This window comes from Coffea eugenioides, chromosome 5 (assembly GCF_003713205.1).
Source record: "Coffea eugenioides isolate CCC68of chromosome 5, Ceug_1.0, whole genome shotgun sequence".
Lineage (NCBI taxonomy): Eukaryota > Viridiplantae > Streptophyta > Magnoliopsida > Gentianales > Rubiaceae > Coffea > Coffea eugenioides.
Genome location: NC_040039.1, coordinates 739,552 through 746,331, shown reverse-complemented (window position 1 = coordinate 746,331; position 6,780 = coordinate 739,552).

The following is a 6,780-nucleotide window of genomic DNA, read 5'->3' as shown; positions in this document are numbered from 1 at the left end:
GAATCAAACACAAAATTTAAATGTGCAAACAAGGTGATGAAACCTACTTATAAGCTCTTGCCGAATAAAACATGACACTAATGCAGCAAAATAACGTGAGAAAAACTTCTGCAATTTTCTTATTCAGTCATCAGCAATTAAACAGAACCCAAACACACAACTTGTTTTTTAAGATTTCAAACCTAAACACAAGGCTTTCAACTAGGCAGCAAATCATCATCCAAACAAGCAAAACAAAAAAGAAACTTAGCAAGATTCCAGTGCAAAAAATGAAGTACATTCGGCAAGTTGGAAGATCTGGAAAACATATGAAACTGGTTCAACAAGTCTTGGTTTGTTCGGCTTTGATGAACTCCTCAGATAGACCTCAAAACAGGTAAACAAAGATAAAACAAAACAAAATGCAGCAAAGGAAAAGTAAAACCTGCGCAAGCTGCTGCAACATGACCAAGAGCTTTGAGCTCGTTGCAGCAGACTTTGTGCGCAGGTTTCTGCAACTATCTAAGAAAGAAACCAGCTGCATTTCATTTCCAAACTCAGATTAAGGAACTAACCATGTAACCAACCCAGACCAAACAAACAAAACTCAGCAAAACATCATGCAGAAATTCTGGAAAACATACGCGCAAAACTGGTTTGACAACCTGAATCATTTATTTTCCAGCAAGCATTAGATCCTAAATCAGGAACTCTAGCCCCCAAACATGCGAACCCAGCATCAAACTTCAATCTAAACCAGAGCCTGCACTTCTCACTTTGCATCATAAAAAATTCTGGATTTCAAACACAAAAATTAGAGAAAAAGGAATGCAAACATCGGAATAACATTCTGAAAAATTTTCCAGCCAACGGCCTTTCTTTCCTTTTCATGGTGCAGACCAGATTTTGGTTCAAATACAAAGCTTTGATTAGATATCTCTCAAACCAACATCATAACTCCAACTAATCAACAAACAACTTAACTTTAAACTCCCAACAAGCTAGAACAATAAAGGAGCTAATGCATCACAGAAATTCTGGACAAGGCATTCATGCAGAATGGTTTGGCAATCTGAAATCTCTTTTCCAACTCAAGTATGTTTAAACACAAACACCCAAAACCAATCTAAGTGTCATAACATCCATTTCAACATCCGAACTAACTAAAACATAGAAGAAAAGCTATGCAAAAACTGGAAAATTCTGAGCAGAAGGTTCGGCAATCCTGACTGGTTTATTTTCAGCAAACATTTAAACATGATTCATGCGTTTCTTATTCCTCACATGGACAGAAGTAATACTCAAACAAGAATTTATGACATTAGCTTGCAAGAAAAATCCAGACTTGCATCCCAAAACTCAACCTAAAGCAAACTACCAACCAAAGTTGGAAACTTTATGCAATTTCCTCTCGGCCAAAAACACCAATATGCAAGCTGTCAACTCTTTACCCACTCCAGATTTTAACCAACCCAAAACAAGAAACCTTAATCATATTGAAGCCAGACCAGAGTCAACAAGGACACAGAGATGCAAACAAATAACTAAAGAAAAGAGCTTTAACCTTTAAAAGAAGAAATCGATACCTGAAATGGAGAAAGAGCTTGAACGATTCGGCAAACACTCCACGGAAAAGCGATGATGATGCGGTTGTCTTCTTCCAATCCCAAATCCCTTTTTGTTCTTACGGTTGAAAACCCTTCTTGTTTTGCTTTCTTCAGCAATCTGCAGCCTTTCCCAGCAATCTTCCTTTCGTTTTTTTTCTATCAAGCTTACAGCTTTTCCTAGCCTTTTCTCTTCTTGCGCGCAGGTTTCTTTTCCTCTTGGTCGGCAGCTCCACCCTTTCTACGCTACTCTCTCTTCCCTCAATCTTTCAACGGATTCTTAGCCGTCACTCTCTCTGATTTTTTTTTTGTTCCAGAACCTTGCTATTTTTCTATCTCTCACGTTCTTCCTCTCTCTTGCTCCCTCCAGATTTTCCAGCCGTCCTCTTCTAAAACCTCCCCCCTTTTGCTGCTGCTTTTCTTTTCCCTTTTATATCATCCCCCCAACCTCCTAAACCCTCATCTCAACGATGAGGATGAGGGGCTTGTTACCCCTGTGAAATCCAGGCCCCCCCCCTTTCCCTTCCCGATCCGTTTCCTGCGACAAAATATTATTATTAATTTTTTTTTTTGACTTGACAACTAATTAATTAAGAATAATAATAATAATAATAACAAAAACAACTTAATTAACGTGGGATAAAAATAAAAATAAATAAACAAAAATGCAACTTTTCTCATTTTCCTTTTTTCATTTTTTTTCATTTTTCACATTTTCTCTTTTCTCCAAATAAACCAAATAGAAGATAAATTAAGTAGAAATGACTAAATTAGATAAATAAAGCCAAAACAAAATTTCTACTTTTCCTTTTTCATGATTTTTCTTTTAATTCTATGCTAAAATGGCTAAAATAACTAACACTAAAAGTGAATAAAACTAATGTGACAAATAAAATAGAACAAATAAAACGAATAGCAAATAAATAAATAAATAATAAAACACCAAAAATTTGGTGTCTACAGTTTGCCCCTCTTTGTCTGAGTTTTGAAAAAACTTGAGACAAAGAAGTAGACACCGAATACTTACCTGTGTTATTCGGCTGCGAATTACTCAAACGATGGGGACTGACCCCTGACAGGAAATTTTAAAATCGGGACTGACCCGAGACAGAAATTTAAACGGGACTGACCCGAACAAGAATTTAAACGGGACTGACCCGAACAGAAATGTAAATGGGATAGACCCACGGGATAGACCCGAATGAAATGAAGATCATGGGACTCACCCGAATGAAAATGAAAATCATGGTGCACACTAGCGGGAATAGGAATTTAAAACGGGACTGACCCGAATAAGATGAAAATCATGGTGCACACTAGTGGGACTGACCCACGGCCAGTGGCGAATGAAAATGAAATGCGCACTAGTGGGACTGACCCACGGCTAGTGGCAAAGTAAAAGAAATGCTCACTGGCGGGACTAACCTCTGCTCCAGTGGCTGAAAATGAACTGCATACTGGTGGGACTAACCTCTGCTCCAGTGGCTGAAAATGAAATGTTCTGACAAATGGACAGTGAGATTAAACCCGAGCCTGCCAAGGTTGGCGGGATGAAACCCGGTCCCAATTTGATAAAAATGGTCAGCGGGATCATACCCGGTCCTGCCGAGATTGGCGGGATGAAACCCGGTCCCAATTTGATAAAAAGCGGTCAGCGGGATTATACCCGGTCCTGCCGAGATTGGCGGGATGAAACAATCTCGGGATGAAACCCGGTCCCATTTGATTAAAAAGCGGTCAGCGAGATTATACCGGTCCTGCCGAGATTGGCGGGATGAAACCCGGTCCCAATTTGATAAAAAGCGGTCAGCGGGATTATACCCGGTCCTGCCGAGATTGGCGGGATGAAACCCGGTCCCAATTTGATAAAAAAGCGGTCAGCGGGATTATACCCGGTCCTGCCGAGATGAAACTTGATTTGATTTTTAATTTTTGATTGATGATTTTCTTTTCTCTTCGCTTTTCTTTTTCGACTTTTGAGAACCTTTCCAAAAAATTAATTTGCTCCAGTATGATGGATTTTTGTAACTTGAGTCCATAGTTGATTCTGTATCGCCATGCTGTTGCACCTTTTGATCAAATTTACTTGCAACATTTTCGATTTGCCTTTGTTCACCAGAGGACTCTTTCCGACACCGGTGCAAGGTGTGATTACTTTCATCTGTGCATGCAATTTTCTATAAAAGAGAAAAAACAAAAGAAATTGCCACCATCATTTGATCCGCTTGCCTTTTGAGAATCGTGTAAACATAAGCCTTTTGATGCCTTCGTCAAAGTTGGCCGCGGCATCTGACTTGGTTGGATTTATCATTTCAAATGTCTCTGCTTTTCCAGACTGACCGGGTAAGCATTTTGCCATATTGCGAAGCCTTCGTAATTGGCTTGGTTGCGCCTTAGCCCTTTTTAAGAGATGACTGAACCCAAGTATGCTTCGAGTAAACCACGGGGGTTGTCATTTACCACAATTCAATGCAAGAAAAATTCACATGTCATGTAAAAATGAATATGCACAAAAATGCACTCACAACTATTTGTGCTTAAATTCTACAAAAATGCCATGAATGCAAGAAATTTGGTAAAAATGAGTTTCCTAAGAATGTATTTGCCAAAGAATGTTTTACAAAATGACACAGCTTTGGCCAAAGGATGCGTATTCGAATCTCTGAATATCCTTGTTCTGGAATTCAATATTGGCAGGGGTATGACAAAAATGAGGAGAAATCCAAATGGATCAAACCACCAGTTGTTCCTCCTTGTGCTTGCTCATTGCAGAAATCCTACCTTGGCGCCCTTTCGGGTTTTCACCAAGGTTGCCCCCACTCCTTTTCTTTTGTTTTGTTTTTGTTTTTGTTTTTCTCTTTTTCTTTTGTTTTTCTCCTTTTCTTTTGAGGTGCCCTTTCGGGTTTTCACCTAAGGAACAATGGAAAAACTCAACCATAATCGACTCAGGAGTATGAACTGAAGATTGCTGACATCAGTAAAATGCGCTTCCCTTGTAAGATTAGGCGAAGGCATTATGGACATCACTTGCCAGTTGATTAGCAAACTTCCCAATAGAAAATACGGCAAATGACGAAAGCCAGGACTTTGGGCTTTTGAAATGAAGTCAGGTGAGGTGTTTTTCAAGAAAAGTTGAGGCTTGAAAGCAAATTTTGATGAGAGGGGTGTGAAATAGCCTGAGATTGCATCATTTTGAAATTATTTCCAATTTTGAACGAAACTGAGGAAAATTTTGCCCCAGTTTGATTGGATTTTCTTTCTTTGCATTTTCTTCATTGCATTCTTCTTACTTTTTGCATTATTATTTTTTCCAAAAACTAAATTTGCCCCAGTGTAGGGTTCTTTTTCCCTTTTCATCTCTTTCAAAGATAAATTTGCCCCAGTGTCGGGTTTTTCTTTTCTTTCTGATCATTTTCAAAATGAATTTGCCCCAGTGTGGGGTTTGCAGTTCTCAGGGGTTGCCAAACGAAAATTATTGTTCTGATAGCTCAAAGGGGATGACTAGGGATGAAATGTTTTGATTTGGAAAGGAAGATGGCCTGACTTGTGCCTCGTCCCTTGCGTGATTTCCAAAAGAAATTTGCATAATCAAACAAAGAACTTCTTACACATGTCCGAGTTGATAGGTCGAGGGAATGTCTGTCCTTCCATCTCTGCCCAAAATGAGTACTCCTCCAGGCAATACCTCTTGAACATCCAATAAGCTTTGTCAATTTGAAACAAATTTGCCTTTGACTTCGTCTTTCATCACATTAGCACTTTGTTCCCTTCTTCAGGGTATCGGTGGCGGACCCTTTTGTTATGAACATAGGCCATGCATTTTGACAATATTGGTCATGGCACATAGCATTCAACTCCTTTTCATCAATCAGAATCAATCGTTAATGACACTGTTTTAACCAATCAACTTCCAACCTGGCTGGAAAGAGATTTTCTCGAATGAAGGGATTTATCAATGAAGGAACTTTCAAATGAAAGAATTTTTCCAGTGAAGGGATTCCTTAATGAAGGGATTTTTCCAGTGAAGTGATTTTTAATGAAGGGATTTTTCAATGGTTTTTCCTCAATGAAAACTTTCTCAATGAAGGATTTTCTTAATGAAGGCTTTCTCAATGAGGGTTTTTAATGGAGGGATTTTCAATAAAGGGTTTCATCAAATTCCAAAACAGTGATATTCAAAGAGTCAAATAACTTCACCTTTGGCCATCTCAAAGAATTAACAAAAAATCAAAACAATAATCAAATAAACAGATAATCAAATTGCAAAAGATGCTTTCATTAAGCTATGTACATATGCAAGAAAAAGTTTTCATGAATTTTAGCAAATGACAACCCCTAGATTTATCAAAATTCCCTTCAAGAGGGAAGATAGTCAGCCATCCAAATTGTGAAGAGCTCTTTCAAGACCTTCAAATTTCGTCATTGGAGGTGGATGCCTCAAAGGTGTCCTTGTGTTCAGGAAAAGGATTTATACTTATATTTGGTCCTTGTTCTTCCCTCCCTTTCAAAATTATGTCTCCGGCCTCAATCATGTCTTGGATTTTGTGTTTAAGTACCCAACAATTGACAGTAGAATGTCCAGGAGCTCCAGAATGGTAGGCACAAAAAGATTGAGGATTATAACCAGGGGGAACTCCTTTAGTATAGACTTTAGGAGGTATTGTACCAATTTTCCCCGCGGCCTTGAGCTGCTCATACAGTTGATCCAAGGGCCGACCTAAATTGGTAAAAGTTCTATATCGGGCCGGGTCTCGGATGCCAGCGGTCTGTTGATAGTTGTAATTATGGTTGGCGGGTAAGGTGGGTCTTGGATGATAAGGAGAGCGAGGTCTAGTTTGAAAGTTATGTGGAGAAATATGGAATGGAGTTGTAGATGTGTTTAGGTAACTTGGTCGAGGTCGAGGATGAGGGATATTAATGTGATAAACAGGATGAGGGTTTGAATAGCAAGGGTAAGGGTTTGAGTAGGTAGGGTATTGTCGAGGTCTGGGTATTGGAACAGGGTTTCGATTCCAGACAAAAGCAGTTTCCCCTTCTTTCTTTTGGAATTGTTGCTTCTTCCCATTACTACCTTGGCTTTGCAAAGCATCCAACTGTGATTTGAGGGCAGACACATTTACAATCTTTCCAGCTTTCACGAAATCATCAAATTCCTCAAGCTTATTAACAATTGCGGCAAATGAGCATCCAGTCATGC